Genomic DNA, 17,916 nt, shown 5'->3' with positions numbered 1-17,916 from the left:
AATATGACGCAATATGACGCAATATGACGCAATATGACATCATATTGCGGGACGGACGGAGGGGAAAACATACTCTCCACTCAGCCTTCGGCTGGTGGAGACAATTAAAAATAATCCAAAATGTTTCACACTTTTTCAAGATACAAGTTTGAGCTTGTAGATCGGCTGCAGTATGTATAGGCTATCACATGTAATATACAGGGTTAAAGTGGTTTAACTGATTTTCCTGGGCACCCCTCCACGAGCCTCCTCAAGGAACCCTGGCGGTCTTCGGACCACACTTTGAGAACCACAGAGCTAGTTAACTTGGCTGAGGTGTGTGAGTGGAAAACAAGTGTGAAGCCTAAAGGCATTTTCAACTCCCAAATGACAGTCCATCTGCCAGACAGCTGCAAACACACAAACATGTTGTTTTTAATTAACCCAGCCTTACCCAGGTCTCACATACTGTAAGCCTGTAACAAATAACACCATGCAATAACACAAATTAAATATCACATGGGTCACTGCCATGCTAAATCCGCTGTTCTGATTCCATTGTCTCCTCTCCGCCAGGCAGGAAGGCCAAAGGTCGTAGATGATAGGTTTTCGCTCCTGTCCGAGCCACTAATTGCCCACACTGCTGGACCGATCCCATTCTAACTTATAAGTGAAACATTGGATCATTGCATCATGTGCCATGTACTTACACATCTTGCCTACAACTCTTGAACTGTAAGTCATACAACCAGTAAAGGTGGTTGCACACTGCTGCGTCTTTCGTTGCGAAATGCGTTTTTCAGGGCAAGGAGAGAGAGAGAGATAGAGAGAGCAAGGGACCGAGTGGTGCGCGAAACGGGCAGCAGTGTGCAAACGTGACTGACATAACGTGAGGTTGATTTTCTATTTGCGTGCTCCGAAATTCACTCCGATATTCGGCCCGAAAAACGCAGCAGTGTGCAACCGCCTTTAGACTCCCTAATCGGGAGATAAGCGACCGTCAGGTCACATGTTTTAAACACCGGTTTGCATGATTTTAGGGTGTTTTAAAAAATCGGCCTGATGGTGGTGCTAAATTGGATAGATCCATGTGGATGACAGGACTCTAGACATACTGTGTGCCGCTTTGCGTGATTTTAGGGCAAAATCTGTAGGAACAGTGTCCAAAAATGTGTTTAGCAAGAATCGGCCTCATGGTGGCGGATGAAGAGGGCCATGTGAGAAATGAGGTGGAGGTTGCATGGTTTTGCAGCCAAGGAGTTTGTGTGCAAAGTTTGGCATGGATAGGGGCAACGGTACCGGAGATATGAGTAGGGGAAAAGTGTGATGTGTGACGTGACAGACAGACAGACAGACAGACAGACAGACAGACAGACAGACAGACAGACAGACAGACAGACTGACAGCCGGTGGAGGTTTTTATAGTAACTGCGACCTGACGGTTGCAATCAAACCTCTCGCCCAGCATTGTGTCATGCCTTTTGTGCCCATATGAGATCTTTGAATCTGGCTGTCTACCTAGATCTATATATGACAGTCCTTGTTCCTATTATGCCCATATGGAGATCCCTGTTGTCATCAGTATATGGCCGCCCATCGTTTATGTACGATTAATTGATGATTGATTATTCAGGGGGAAATCTAGATTTTTCGAACGCACATCACTTCGACAACGGAGCGTCGCTTTCTCAGAATACCTAAAGCAGATCCAGTTCATTGCCAAACCATTATACATATATTGCTCATTTTGTATTCAATAAAAATATGTTTTCCATTCATGAGTTGTCCTGACTGGACTGTCAACTTAAAACTCCAGCACTGGATGGAACCACTAGATTCTGATGCTGCCACAGGACCCATGCTCATCTCCTCGATCAACACAAATCCTTCTGCCAGCCGGGCCTTTGCAGTCTCCTCTAACAATCTACTCCAGTGACCCGCCATCACTCTGCAACTCTTCTGTGTACTTAAGTTCTCCGCACCTTTCGGCATGTATAGTTAGTGTGGTTGCTGAAATGTAAATTAATATTAATGTTAAATAAATATGGATTATGGATAAAATCCATAACCAAAATAAGAGACACGAGCCAAAGGACAGTCCATAGATTGCTGTATTTTGAGAGGAGTCAGACAAGGAAGACAAAACAGTGAGCTGCCATAGGGGTAGCTTTCTAAATCTCTCTCTCCTCCAAGATGGAGGAAAACATGTATATAAAGACATACAGTTTATGACAGTAAGAAGCGTGGAACTCATTGATTCGTTCCCATATCATAACAAGGAAGTAGTAGGAACTCATTGATTCGTTCCCATATCATAACAAGGAAATAACAGGAAGAAAGTGCCACGTAGTGTTGGTAATATTCCACCACTAGTGACTTATATCATAGTATCACAGTATATCAAAACATGATTACATTCAGGGCAGCCAAAGTTACTATGACCTGTAATCAGTTTAGCCTGAACCTACAGTATCCGACCAAAATGTGGTCTCTATACTGTACGCTCAGTTCATAATATATAACCTTATGGTCATATGAGCTTCATACACAAACATAGAATTATGTATCATAATTCTTATCTTATCAGTTGCCAGTAGGGCAACCACACTATTGTTCTAGTCCGGCCCAAAACTAGAAAGATGCAATTGGAAATTACAAGTGTGGTTGCCTTTATTGCCTAGATAGCCAGAACATCATGTGAAGCTCGAAGCCTCGAACAATCCTCACTCCCCCATTGAACTCAATGGACTTACTCTATAATGCTGACATCACAGATAATGCTGCTTCCTGATTGGCTAATATACATATATTTTTTTCTTTGCTGCTTCCTTATTGGCTATGTTTAGCAATGTTTGTGTTTCGGGCTAGAACAATAGCCTGGTTGCCCAAATGCACTAATTATCACATAAATCACAAAATCAGGAATCAGCAAAAATTATTACGGTGAACATAACCAATCAGGAAGCAGCATTCTCTGTGATGTCACCATTATAGAGTAAGGTCTTTGCACACTGCTGTGTTTTTCGGGCCGAATATCGCACTAAATTTCGGAGCGTGTGAATAAAAAAATCAACCTCACGTTATGTCAATCACGTTTGCACACTGCCGCCGGTTTCGTATTTATTTTCGGACCAGGGTTGATTTTATCCGATTTTCGCAGTGTCGCCACGGACTGCCTTGCTCTCTCTCTCTTTCCTCTCTCTCTCCCTGGCCTCTGAATTTCGGTTTTCCAAAACGCAACGAAAACACGCAGTGCAGTGTGCAACCACCTTAAATCTGATTCTGATTGGTGTAGCCTAGTTAGTGTAGTTGAGTTCTATAGGGGTTCTATGGGGTAGTATCTATATGTATGCATAGATCCAGTGGTCTGGGTCCTGTCCCTTATAGGTCTGAATTTCGCTCTGTAATGGTAATTTTAGAATGCAAATCTGTTCTAAAACATTTATGTTCTATTTAATTGTATTTCAACCATAGAGTGTATCTTTGCTGTCAGACTCAGTTGCTGTCATTCAGTGGAGGGGTGGCCATCTGGCCATCGCGTTTATTATAGCCTTTTGCATTTTGACTCTGATGCACCAGATGCTATCACTGAGATTGTGTGACTCCCCGAACTGAACCAAAACAAATTTGGCTCTAAAAGTGGAGTAGGCCTATGCATCGGCCCTTAGGGTTCCCGAAGGGTTCCCTAGTTTGATCCTGGGCTCCCCCAGAAGAGTCCTGAGCAAGACTGAACCCCTATTTAGGCCTCCCAGTGAGCAAGTTGGTGCATTGCATGGTTTCCTCCACCATTGGTGTATGTGTGAGAGTGAATGGGTGAATGTAAAGCACTTTGGATAAAGGTATGAATAGAGAATAGTATAGAAACGTATGATTATTTATGTCTATTATACCATGTGATGTAAAATAATGATACATTAACACAGTGGTTCTCAACCTTTTCAGGTTGTGAACCCCCAAATAATCATATTTGAACTGGGGAGTGGGGTTCCGCCCCACCCTGACAAGCAATTCAATTCAATTCAAATAAGCTTTATTGGCATGAGAAGACATATGTTTACATTGCCAAAGCAAGTGTCACAAAACTGTTGAAAATGGGCAACATATACAGTTGGAGGGGGTACAGCATTGTGTAAACAGAACTATGTCGCATTGTGACATTTTCATTTCATATATTAGCTTTTGGAACAAATAGCAGCATTATTTCTTTCTCATAATGTATTTAAAGGTAGCACCGTAGCAGCTCTGTTTCATTATTATGCAGTAATAAGTCTAGATGTCAATCGATGGTTTGTAGTCCTTAGGGTGGTTGTGTTCCAGTCTCTAGCCTTCTTAATTTTGTCGCAACAGTTCACAAATCTAAAGACAAGCACTTATTGTTAAAAAATTTTTGACTCGCTTCGACGCTTCGACAGATAAATATTGAACAAAGCATTTTTTATTTTATTTTATTTCATTTCATTTTATTCGTAAAGTCCTTAAATTATCATACACTTCACTGACCCCAAAGGGGACCCCGTGGCCGTGGGGACTGGGGGTCCCGACTCCCGAGTCCTGACCCAGGTTGAGAAGAAGAACCACTGTCTTAGAAATAGCTAGCTCCCTTCCGATGAAGTGAATTGATTCTAGACTAATTGAGATTTCTACACATACTGTAGTGTATGATTGAAATGAAATATGTGATCTATGATCACATATTCTGTGATGTACAGGTTCAGTGGTTCATTGAGTTTAGTTAGGGTGACTCTAGCCTCGGAAACCCAGACTTTAGGGTGACTCTGACGATAGCACCAACCAGCCAATCACAACTCCGGCTCGTCCCTCCAGGCTATGGGGTGTAGACATAGTGGTGTAGTAACCTCGCCTACCAGGCTTTCTCCCGGGAGAGAGCCTGGTGTTAGTTCACAACAGACCGTTTGGTTTCCGCCTAAAGCGCGGAAACCACTAGAAGAAAAGCGGCGTCGCTTTGATTTGGTTCCACCCGTTTGTTTCCCCAATCCCTTTTAAAATGCTGGAGTAGCCTACGCAGTCTTGCCAGTCGCTACGAGTTGGATTAAAAGATGCACATACCAAACGAATTTTTCGAAAGCAAAACTACGCCCCATCAAGGTGTTTATTAGGTCGGCCCTAAAAGTATGTCCTTGGGTGCAGGGGAATATTTTGGGTTAAAACTGAATCCGGTTGATAGTTCCGGCCAAAGTGTAGTCCGTCTAGGACTACAACATGACGTAACGTGGTTTCCGCTCCCGACCGGATCAAACCCCGTAAAGTGAAGTGATCCCAGACTATAGTGGTGTAGACTCTGGGGTGGTAGATAAGGCATCACGTGTTCAGGTCACGTCACGTGTCGGTGCCAGACTGCCGTGGCCCGTGGATGATACGATGCAGTTCATTGTGAAGCCGTCAACGCTGCTTGTTCTAGGAGCGTTGGGGAGCAGAGGACTCGTCAGAGCCATGGTAACACATTTATTTTCACAACAATGATGATGAAATGTTCTGTTTGAACGCCACAAATGAATAAATGAATGTATTCTCGAGCTGTTCTGTGCGTTCTGTAGGTCAAATGCAGTTTAGTACTTCTATTTTTGACTGGTTGGTGCAACGTGCTATCCTGTCCGTCGGTGCAACGACGATTTGGATCCGAAAATAGACGATCTGCAAGCTCACAACGCGTAGCAAGGCGACGCGTTGTGAGCTTGTAGATCGGCTATTTTCAGACAGTTATGTGTCACCCGTATCGGCTCATGCTAGTAGCCTATGCATAACTTCAGTTTAGTCATGTTAGTGACGCTATTATGTTGATTAAAGAAATAATGCGTTTAGAGATACATAACGTTTGGTGATGCTATTTAAATGCATGATAATAATTATCAGCGATGGCTAAAGAAGCATTGTCATGGTGCTGGTTTATGTAGCGTTATATTGATTTATATTTTTGTTCCAGACAGTGCATTGGTAGCTCTTCTGGTCCTTTATGGCCAGAGTGTGACTGTTTGTAAAGATAATCCTCCCTACAGGATAACGCAGCCAGTTAACTTAAAGCCCACATGTTTAGCCTCCAGAGTTATGTCTGACACAGGGGTCTGGTCCGTCTGGCACCAGACAGAACCACATTTAATTAAGAGAATAGAGAACTTGGATGTTTTATTAAATGTGATGTAATAAGTAATGTCATTGTAAAACTTGTATTAAATAGTTAAAGCTCCAAACTCTGATAGTAATCAATACACTCAGAGAGTGTTTGTTCAGCAACAGGGGTCTCTCATCTCTCCACTCCAGCTCTTTAATAATACACAGGAAGAGAGAACAAAGATCATGGTATGACAGCTTCAATGTGATAGTGTTCCAATGTTGTTTGTTTCATCACTTCCAATTTCACTTGTTCACCTTTTATCCTTTATGACTTCTCTGTCCTGTTTGGATTCTGGCCTGAAAATGTATCTTCTTTCTTACTAAAGAGCTGGAGAGACCGGAGACCCCTATTATACTGAACAAACACAATATCACATCATAATTAATGGGAAATGGATTTTTAACTCTGGACCACCAGCATATCTCAGTTAAATAATCGTTAAGGGCTTGATTTAATATACCTCAAATTAATACATTAAATTAAGTCCTTAACAATCATTAATTAATATTTTGAGATGGGGGGGGGGGGGGGGGGGTCCGTGGTCAAATACATTATAATTCTAGGGGTCCTTGACATAAACAAGTTGGAGCACCACTGAATCTTTTTCAAGTAAACTGTAAGGGTCTAGGAGACTTTTTTTAAAAGGTATTTTCAGGTCTTTGTGGCTTACAGTATAAAGGCCAAAGTACATTAAAGATAGCAAGAAGAATGCTACCTTTAACCTCCTTCAGCTGTTGACTCATTCCTTCCTTCCTTGCTGGTTGCACAAGTTTCTTTGTTGCACTCTCGTCCTCTCTTGCCCTTTGGATCTTTTTCTGAATTCTTGTCTCATAATTATCCGTCATCATGTTCTGTTGTTGTCTGTCTTGCTTTTATCCAGTGTGCACAGGCGACCGACTGGCAGAGTGCCAAGTCCATCTATGAGTTCAGTGCTAAGGACATCGACGGCAACGAGGAGTCTCTGGAGAAGTACAGGTGAGTTGAGTTCACTACAGGTGAGCTGTGCTTACAGTAAGTACAGGAATTTACAATGTATGCATTTGGCAGTAATAATGGTAATCTAGGATTGGAGGTAATAAGAACAATTCTGTCTTAATGGTAGAATAACAAACAAATCAATAGTCTGTACATACACACTAAAGAATGCCATGCCAGGTCACAATGACATAGCAGTACATCTTCCACCACCCTTGTCTAGACACACACAAACAGGACTGTTTAAGCAGTATACACAACAATTATGGAATTAGGAGGTGCTCTTGTCCACAGTGACTTAACACTTTAAACTCGCCAAGTCTCTATACAAAGTAAACACATACTTAGTTGACCATGTTTGAGGCTGTAATAGTAGACTTTCTCTGTCTCTACACGTTTAAAAGCTTTTATTTTGTGATGCGTTGTGAGCTTGTAAACCAGCTTTTTTCGGCAGATATTACCCCCAGAATAGGGATTCTTATGCTAGGTAAAGTGATATATGTTTGTTAAAAAATAAATAAAAATAAAATAATATATAGAGATATTCCTATAGCAGTCATACCAGTGATTTCTCAATAGCAGGGAGCTCTTTTGTAAACATTTCATCCAATGAATAGAGAGAAAGAAGTGATCTGAAATAAAGTTTGGCCAGTGGACACAAAGAAGAGATTTACTACAGACAGACAGACTCTTATTGATGGCTAGACTCTTGCAGAGCCACACCATAATAATAATGGGTTATTGTTTGAACTTTGAATGAATTTGAATGTTTTTGTTTGTCTTTGTTTACCCAGAGGCTTTGTGTGTATCATCACTAATGTGGCCTCTAAATGAGGAAAGACCAAAGTAAACTACACTCAGCTAGCGGCAATGCACGTCTCCTATGCTGAGAAAGGTTTACGCATCCTGGCTTTCCCCTGCAACCAGTTTGGAGGGCAGGTGAGACATTCCTTATCCCAGCTTTAGCAGCATGGCAGCTTGTGGACGGGAAGGCAGCACGACTGCCAAAACACTGGCGTTTAATTTGATTCTCATTGCCGTTGTCAATAAATATACATTTCTGGCACTGAAGCTACGAGTGTGCGGCTAATTTGATCTCCCCTAGCTTGATGACATGAACAAACATCAACCCTAGCCTCCCTATAGCTTGTAGTAGAGTGTGACCCTTGGCTCTCTCAGAGTGCATTAACGAACGGAACCCTAATTTGCCCATTTGCTAAGTAACGGTTTTTGGACATACAAGGTCTCCACCCGACAGTGACGATTTGCTAATCAGGGTTTTGTCCCATGTCTTTGTCCTCCAGGAGCCAGGCACCGACGCAGAGATCAAGGAGTTTGCCAAAGGTTACAATGCAGAGTTTGACCTCTTCAGTAAGATCGAGGTGAACGGAGACAACGCTCACCCTCTGTGGAAGTGGATGAAGGCACAGCCCAAGGGCAAGGGAATGCTGGGAAAGTGAGTCCTCCTTCTCCCACTACTACCCACAAGACAGAGCCTTGGTCATCTACATATTTGACCTTTAACCTTTTCCCACAAGACAACATACCTGTGGGTGGGATTTGATAAGAGGGTGTTTTATGATTTTGTTGCTAAATTGCAATATATATTTGTGTTGCAAGCAATGGCCCAATACCCATCCCAGATCAATCCTTACTTAGTGACGAAACATTTTCAATCACTTTATTCTTAGGCTATTTGTAAATAGCCAACACATCTGCTGTGTTTTTTGTAAGATTGTGAAAAAATATGTTGGGACTCAGATTTATTTTAGTACCGTAGCAAAATGGTGATTCCTAAAGTGTATTTCCAGCATTTTCCGCATGTCTTAATCTGTTTGCAGTAGAGAATAGACACTGATATCCTACACACATCCTGTTGCATTGTTCCTTCCTCTTTCTTTAGAAGTGCAGAGATTACACATATAACCCTTGTAGTCAACAACATAGTGTAGTTTACATTATAATTCTATGTTCAGGAAACAGCGCTAGTGTGTGTAGGGGTTTTCTGAAAAGACTTACAGTATGTTGCTATATCAATTATATGTGTTTGGCTGCACACAATATATTTTGTTCCAGGGACCTCCAGCAGCAAATATTTTGGTTAAAAATGTTTGTTTTTAAAATATATATACAGTACATATTCAAAGATTTGACCAAATGTCGAAAAATTGCAGATCTACAAGCTCATAGCGCGGCACAAAGTGACACTATATGAAATGACACAGATTCTTTCCCAGATTGACCGGTTTAACAAAACAGTGCATCAGATGAAACAGTTTGGTGTTCCTTAGCGGAGATGTATTCATGTAATTGTGATGATTCGATTTGAGACTTGAAACTAATATCAACATGTCATCTTTCCCACCGTTCCTACTACATCTACCAGCATAAAAACGGGAATGAGCAGTGTGACTCCTCGCCTCATGCTGAGAAGTGGAGAATATTTTAGCTTTTAAAATACGCGTCCCATGGAAATCATTAAGATAAAATTGGCGCCATTTTGACCAGAGTCTATTGGTCCCACTTTTTGGATATAACACCCACGTTAACATCTCTGCTCTGTATAGTGTATGCCCGTGAGCTGACCTGATTTTATGGGACACTTTTTAGTATAACACCCATCATCGTATGGGGCTGAACTCTTAGACCATGAAAGCATTTAATTTGCAATGTATTTATTTATTTTAATTTACTATATTTTGGTGCTGTTTACTTTCTATAGCATACAATGTTGCATACTTTTTATTATGCAAATATTAAAGTTGTCAAATTTAGAATATTGTTCGACATGTTCTACATTAATATATCCATATATGATCAAACACAAGTTAAACGCTGCACTTTGTTAAAAATTACAATTTGTATTAGGAAAATGTAATTTCCCTGAGATAAAATGGCCCTGGGACAATCTAAAAGACCACCCTTGGGTCCCGGAACCCATTACTTTGAAAACCTAGCAACATCACTGCTTAGTCATTATGCCTCCTCAGTGGCTTGGACAACAGGCAGTGTTCCTAACTGTGTTTTCTGTCTGTCTGTCTGTCTGTCTGTCTGTCTGTCTGTCTGTCTGTCTGTCTGTCTGTCTGTCTGTCTGTCTGTCTGTCTGTCTGTCTCTGTCTCTGTCTGTCTCTCTCTCTCTCTCTCTCTCTTTCTCCCTCTCTCTCTCTTTCTCTCCTTCTCTGCAGTTCCATCAAATGGAACTTCACCAAGGTAACTATTGACTATTGTTGCATTTTCTTCCTGGAATGCACTCGATTTGAAGTGCTTAGTTTAGTTCAGTGCTTCTCAAACATAAATTGTAAGGATCCCCATAACTCTGAGTGTACAAATAGAACCAAATTGACCCATTTGGTTTTCCATTTTACACTTATAATATTTAGAACCTCAAGTAACGCGGAGGGTCTCTGAACCAGCACTTGGAGAACCACTGGTTTATTTGCATTTTAATTCTGCTGTTGTGTGAACTAAATATATGCTGTGCTTATGGTTTGATTTCTGTTCACCTCTGCAGTTTCTTATAAACAGAGAAGGACAGGTGGTCAAGAGATATGGACCAACAGATGACCCGTCTGTAAGTGTAACCTTTATTATGTTTTTATTTGTGAGGCATGCATGATGAGATAGATACTGTATATACCTTTATTATCCCATGGGTGGGAATCAGTCGCCCAGAAGTGGCACAGCAGTTGAGGTTACAAAGTTACTGGTAAAGAATAGGAAAAAGAAAAAGTGCTGTTTTGTACAGCAAAAACAAGGCCAAAAATATAATGTCCATTACAGTCACTGCTTCTTTAGTGTCATTAGTGTCTCACCGTATCTTGCCAAATCTAAATATTATAATAATTATCAGTGAAGTGCACTGCCAATCAGAAAAAAGGTCAATTTGGTCAGTGCAAAAAGCATAAGAAGTGAAAGTGATCACAGCGAAAACGGCACGAGAACCCCACCCTAGGAGTGTCCTCAAGGCCTCTCCATACTTCGACCGAAATGTTCGGTGAGTTGTGTTTTCCGACGTGCAAATTTCCGAACTCCCGTTCGGTCCAATGCTTTTCAGAAGTCCCGAGGGATATAATTTTATGGTAGAAAAGGACCTTTTGACCGAAAACGGCGGTTTCGGTCGAAGTATAGACAGGCCTTTAGAGTTCAGAGGACATAAAAAATAAAAAAAGACGATCTGCCCCACTTTCTTGCTATAAGTAAAAACCCAGAGCAGCAGCATTCTGAATCAACTGCAGCTGACTGTCTGACCGTTTCTTTTCTTTATATTTTGTATGTAGAGTAGACCCTTAAAGACACGTTTAAAACTTTGTTCCACAGTTTGGGAGACAGAAAGGGGAAGAGTCTGGGACATGTGGAACGTTGTCCTGGATGTTTTAGGGAAGGTTCTGACAGCTTCCCTGTGTTAGCTGATCAGGCTTTGGAGATATGTCGGTTTTGTTGCTTTGTAGGCCATACTAGGCCAACATCAGTGTTTTGTACTCTGTGCTAGGAGTAACTGGGAGATAATGGAGAGAATGGAGAAGGGGGGAGACACTTTTTAGATACTAGTCATGTGTAGCCAGATGATAGGATTGGATCTCTGCCTACCGTTTATTTGTTGATCTATAAATTAAAACACTGTGCTTGTCAGTTTTTCGATTAAGCAAAATGAATGGATTGGATTTTAAAACAAAGAATCTATGATGTGTAACGTGTTAACACTGACTCATATAATACAGTGCTGTATGTATGGTTCATTAATATGTCCTTGAATTGAAGATATGTCTCTGCCCATGGTGCTGAAACTGCAGCCGCTGTATGGTTCAGTGAGCTGTCTGTCTATAATATATAAAGTAACTCTGTCCGTGGTCCTGACTGCAGACACTCTTCTGCATGGGTCCTCTGTTCTCTAACACAGTGGACAGTGGTTCTCCAACAGTTTCATGTAAAGGACCGCCAAATGAACACATTGACTGCCGGGATTTAGAGTGTTGTTTCACCTTCCTTTGAAAAATCACAGAATATTATCTGTCGCGAAACAATTTCAGACCAAACATATCTAAAATAGTCTTATAGCTTGCAACTCACTCCCCCCATCTTAATGAGCATGATCAAGCCAACCAGATGAGGAATTGTACAGCCTTATTGCTGCAGGCAGAACCGATCTCCTGTAGCGCTCCTTCTTCTTCGTCACAGTTTCATAGTGTCATACCACCATATAAAGTGGTTAAACGGTTTTGCTGGGGACCCCCTGGGGCCCCCTCAAGGACCCCTCTTTGAGAGGCCCTGCTCTAACCAAAAGCCTATTTCTCTCTCCCCTCTGCAGGTGGTGGAGAAGGACCTGCCCACGTACTTGTAATGCGACGGATTCCTCCGACCAACATGTGTGTGACTGATAAACCTTGACCTCTCCTGGGGCCCTACTGGGTATTGGTGTTCAGGGCGAGTATCTGGACCAGTGACGGCCTGTCCTGTAAACCTCAGCAGTGGGGGAGGACGGGCCTGATGACCCCCTTAGCGTGCATCTAAGGCTCCCAGAGAGACACCCAACACGCTGTACCCTGTATGGCCACAGGAGACCATCATAGTCTGTCAGGCACACAACCAACCAATGGCTAATTTCTACTGTCGTTCAACAAAATAATGACATACCGGTATTTTCAGTTGATAAATGCATACATAGGTGTTTCAAGCAACACAAAAAGGCACAAAAGGATTAATTAGTCCACAGTACTTAACCCCGCTTGACAATGCTTACACCAGTAATTGTTATTAGCACACAGATTGCCATAGATCAGAGGTTGTTCCCTTTGTCTTTGCATGCACTGGTATTTAATATGTATTTTTTTGCACTCATCTCGGATCCATTAGCGCTTTTGTAACTTCATGGTTTTGTTGTGTTTTCTGGATTAGAAAAATAAACGCTATTTATATGCGAGTGTATTGATGTGTAAACTGTTATTTAAAAAAGAAAAGTGAGTTATAGTAATACTAAGTAAATGATAAGTAATATATTGATCAGTGCTACTGATGCAATGTAGTCACAGATTAAGCCTGTTTATTTTGTGTCAACATTGTGGCTCTTGGTTGTCGCTTGCTGACAAGCTCAGACTCTTGTTGACCAGCAAAACCAGTTATGCCATCTCGCAAAATAGTCTTTAGGTGGCGCACTTGAAGGCAAGGCAACACGCAATGGATAACTTCTGGTATTTACATACTAATAACGTTTCTTTGTTCATAAAATTACTACAGTACATGGAAATGACTTCACGTGACGTTTTGAGAAGGCGACTATACCGGTAGACATATTGGACAGAAATTCCTTCCTTCTTTCACAGGTCTTGCCAACAATGATACTTTATTGTTAAGGTCCTGTTCCATTTAGTGTAGCACAGTGGTTATCAAAAATGTTGTTTAATATCAAGGTGTACCGTGTAGTAGTGTTTCCAGTGAGACCCAGCCTTCATTAATATCACTGGCAAGACCTAAGATAGAGGCACAATTTCTTTCCAATAGAGGGTATGCGCATACATAAAGTGAATGGCAAATCGAGTAGCAAAGTGAATTAACGTTTAACATTGTTTAATGCAATCAGAACTTTTCTGTTTTGATGTATGGTCTATCAAGGCCAAAAATAGTTATTTGCTACTCCGTAGGTGTTCCTGCATAACTTCGGGTATAATGATGATGTCACATGCATACCCTCTATATGGCTGCTGTGCGTAGAGCCTATTGCCCAGTGATTATTACTACACCAGTGGAGAACAATAATGCTAAAATGATACAACAAAAAGTGTTACTTCTTTCTATTGTAGTCTAAATGCCATTCCCACTGTCCATGATAACTAACTAGGCCTAATACCTTTCACCATTGTAATTATATACAGTAGTTCATGTGAACACTGCCATCCACTTGACAGAAGAATTTTAAAACTATATTTTGTATATAGTTCTCAGTATCAATGGCCCTTTAGGAAGGAACTTTGAGTACACTATTGGCCTCTAAATGTAGTGTACAATGTACTGTACTCTAGCATTCAAGACCAGATATAGATAGGCCTATTTGCAATGCTCTGTAAGTTTACTCTACTGGAAATGGTTGTTAAATGTAGACCTATATTGATGATATAAAGTATTTCTATTTTAGGTGACCTCTTAGTTGCTCCTGACATAAACAGATTTGGTTTGAGACTGCCAAATTCCCACACCCAGCATTTTATCTGTTGCCCTACCCTGCAGCTACCCTTAACATCAACCACACGGTGGTGCTGTAGTCGCGGCTCTAAATGCAAAGCCTTTACCAGTCTGAGTGACGCACCGCGGAGATGCAAATTACACGCCGACAACCACTAGCCTACCTTCTTGGATGTGACGGACGGACACACAGTGCGCGCTGTTATATCTCTATTTACAACAATGTAGTCACAGTGACTGACACTGTATATACGGTAATAATCGGGAGCATTTTGAGATGACAACGCGTGTAAAATGTAACTGATGTTGACGCGAAGAGAAGCTTGGTTTGTGCACCGGACTGACTGAGTCACATTGACTGAGCGAACAGAAGGACATTGGTGGATCACAGAGAGCCGTGGAGATGGAGGAGAGGAGTGCGGTACCAGGGCTGTCCCTGCAGCTGGACCTGCAACCAGGCGACACCGGTGAGTAGGCATTCGCTTCACATTAAAACAAAACTATTGATTTATAACGCAGTGATTCTCAAACATTGTTGATGCGGTGCACGAGGCCACACCACACGGACCCCCATTTCGATACCGTGTATCGTGTTTAATCTCTCTGACTGAGACCCCGATCTACCCTAGGCTGTGAAATCCTCAGTGTTAATTTAACTTAATCCGTGCACAGTGCACACCCGTTTACGAGGGTCCATTTGGTTCCATGATGACCATGTGGACACTCAGAGTTACAGACCCGCTAGCTCCTTTCGGAACCCCTCACTCCACTACTACGCAGCTCCGGAGCTGCGTAGCAGTGGAGCGAGGGTTCCGAAAGGAGCTACAGACCCGCAAAGGGTCCTTTTGGACCCCCATGGTGGAACCCTGCATGGAGCCGACATTGAGAACCAGTATAGCCTATAATAGACCTATTAATCTTACGGTGATCGATCTATTATGGCCGATTAATCGCATAGTTGTTGGTGGTTCCGGTGGTGGAGGAGGTGGTGGTGGGGGATAGAATAGAAGCACACACACGCACGGGTCGCACGCGCGCGCGCGCGCGCACACACACACACACACACACACACACACACACACACACACACACTCTCTCTCTCACCAGCCGTTCTGTGGTGTAAACGAAACATTACATGGAGAATGTTATTAAACGTGGCATCATATAGGCTCCTAACCCAGGCTATATGCCTAGGCTATTATAGTCATATTTGATAGATTAAAAACAGACTGATAGAGAGGATATTATGTATGTTTTTATTTAATTTTTTTATACAGCAATGGTGAGTGTGGGATTGCGAATGAGAGCATGCCGTCACAGTCAGAAACATAAGCTGTGGAGATGAATAATGTATGAGACAGATTAGATAACTGGAGAGTGAAGACACCTCGTTCCTGACTGAAGTGTAACTGTAGATAGTGGATTACAAACTCTATTATCTGATTCTTGCTCACAGAATATAGGAGGTATAATAATAATAAGGGTAATAATAATAGGCCTAATTGCGACCGTAGGTCGCATTTACTATCAAAACCTGCACAAACTGTCAGTCTGTCTGTCTGTCTGTCTGTCTGTCTGTCTGTCCGTCTGTCTGTCACACCTCACACGTCACACTATTGCCCTGCTCATATCTCCGCAACCGTTGCCCCCATCCATGCCAAATTTTGCACACACGCTCCTTGCCTGCCAAACTACAACCTCCAAGGACCCCCGGAGCTCCAGGGACCCCCAGGTCCCTGGGGGACCCCCAGATGTAAAAAATGACCAAATGTGCAAAAATGACCAAATGACCACCCCAACGGGGCTGCTCACAGGGAATTCCCGGGGACCACCGACTCCTGCTGCTCCAGAACGGATGCAAAAGTGGTGGCGCCCCCAGTGGAGGACCCCCTCCACTGCAGCTCACATAAAATGCCGTAACTCGGGCTAGGAGGGTCCGGGAGAGCCGGGGCCGGTACCTATTCGTCCACCAAGGCAACGCGGACACCCCACCCCTCATTTCTCACATGGCCCTCTTCTAGCGCCACCATGAGGCCGATTTTTAAAACACATTTTTGGACACTGCTCCTACAGTTTTTGCCCTAAAATCACACAAATCGCTACACAGCATGTCTACACTGATCCCATCACCATGAATCTGTCCCATATAGCGCCACCTTCAGGCCGATTTTTACAAACACATTTTTGGACACTGCTCCTACAGATTTTGCCCTAAAATCACGAAAATCACTACACAGCATGTCTACACTCATGTCATCAACATGGATCAGGAAGATTTTGGAAAAACAAATTTTTGCCCTATTTGTGGAGATAAGCGACCTACGGTCGCTTATCTCCCGATTAGGGAGTCTTACTGGTAATGACTGTGTCACCTGGTTCTCAATTTAAGAGTGGGGTCAACAGGTCGTTGAGGGGGTCCCAAGCGAAATGTGTCATCAGCCTATAGCATCAAGACAATTTTAACCACCCATTTTATTCTTAGGCTATTTCAAAACAAAATTGTAGATATACAAGCTCACAATGTGCCATTGTTGTAGATCAGCATTTTTTGTTGGGGAGGGGGGCTTTCAAATTTGGGGGGAGGGGGGGGGGGGGGCTTTCAAAGATGGGGGTCCTTCACATGGAAGCGTTTGAGAACCACTAATAATATTAACTAGAAAGATGTATTTGGAAATTGCAAGTGTGGTTGCCGTGACTATATTCTGCAGCAAGCTAACTGCCATGTGAAGCCAGACCAATCCTTGAGCTAGCACCACTCCCCATTGAATCCCAATAGCACTTTTCCCCCATTAAATTCCAATAGCACCTTTCCCCCATTGGATTCCAATTGCACCTTTCCCCCATTGGATTCCAATTGCAACTCTAATAAATCTGGTTTCCATCAATTTCCATTGGTGGCGGAAAAGTTTATCCAGAATAAAGTTTTCCCAGAACTATAGTGATGATATAATGATAATTATATACATAATATATATATATATATATATATATATATATATATATATATATATATGTGTGTGTGTGTGTGTGTGTGTGTGTGTGTGTGTGTGTGTGTGTGTGTGTGTGTGTGTGTGTGTGTGTGTGTGTGTGTGTGTGTGTTTGTTTTTTTCCTAAAGTCTTTAGTCCTCTTAAGTGTCAACAGATTCTATAGACTGCATCTATATAGCAAGTGAGTCCCTGAGTATCGGCTGAGTTATTCGGATCTGTTGGCACAGAACTGACTTTAATCAGAGTAAGAAGGCAGTGGATTTCCATGAAAAGCCGCAGACTCAGTGAGACGGTGTAGCGCTACGATGGCAGGAGCCATGGGTTCATTGAGGACACACTGCCAGCAGCAGCTGCAGTATTCTTTGATAGATTCGATTGAACACTTTATTTGTTGAAAGTGTAAACCGCATGCAGCTACATGACATCAACAAATATAAATGGCTATATTTGTAGAGGAGGGGGGAAATGTAGCGGGGCAGGTAAATGCATTTTTGCACTAAAATACTTCACAAGTGGAAAGAAACCTAAAACTTTTCACAAGTACTCCTTAGGGGTTGTTCCTATGATAAAACACGTTAGACACTGAAAAATCAAAATGGCTGCCATGTTTCCAAGATGGCTGCCTCTGAACAGTACGCCAGCCAGTTAATGTCCGATTTTCATAATATTAG

The 17,916-nt window shown here is 42.2% G+C and overlaps 1 protein-coding gene and 1 pseudogene across 5 annotated transcripts in view; both read left to right on the top strand.

The window, feature by feature from the left end:
- The window catches only part of LOC308285974 (histone H1-like), a gene marked incomplete at both ends in the record, with an annotated part of 402,459 nt that overhangs the window by 125,818 nt on the left and 258,725 nt on the right, over positions 1-17,916 (top strand). The gene's annotated exons all lie outside the window — the stretch shown is intronic.
- LOC308285977 (phospholipid hydroperoxide glutathione peroxidase-like) lies at positions 5,337-13,001 on the top strand (annotated as a pseudogene). Its single transcript, XR_013963342.1, has 7 exons — positions 5,337-5,433; positions 6,990-7,084; positions 7,879-8,023; positions 8,389-8,540; positions 10,270-10,294; positions 10,596-10,655; positions 12,390-13,001. The product of XR_013963342.1 is annotated as a phospholipid hydroperoxide glutathione peroxidase-like (transcript).

The sequence above is a fragment of the Nannobrachium achirus genome, assembly GCF_963921795.1.
Source record: "Nannobrachium achirus genome assembly, chromosome: 5".
In the NCBI taxonomy this organism is placed as follows: domain Eukaryota; kingdom Metazoa; phylum Chordata; class Actinopteri; order Myctophiformes; family Myctophidae; genus Nannobrachium; species Nannobrachium achirus.
Note: the sequence above shows the minus strand (reverse complement) of the source record. Positions and strands in the feature narration are given on the sequence as shown.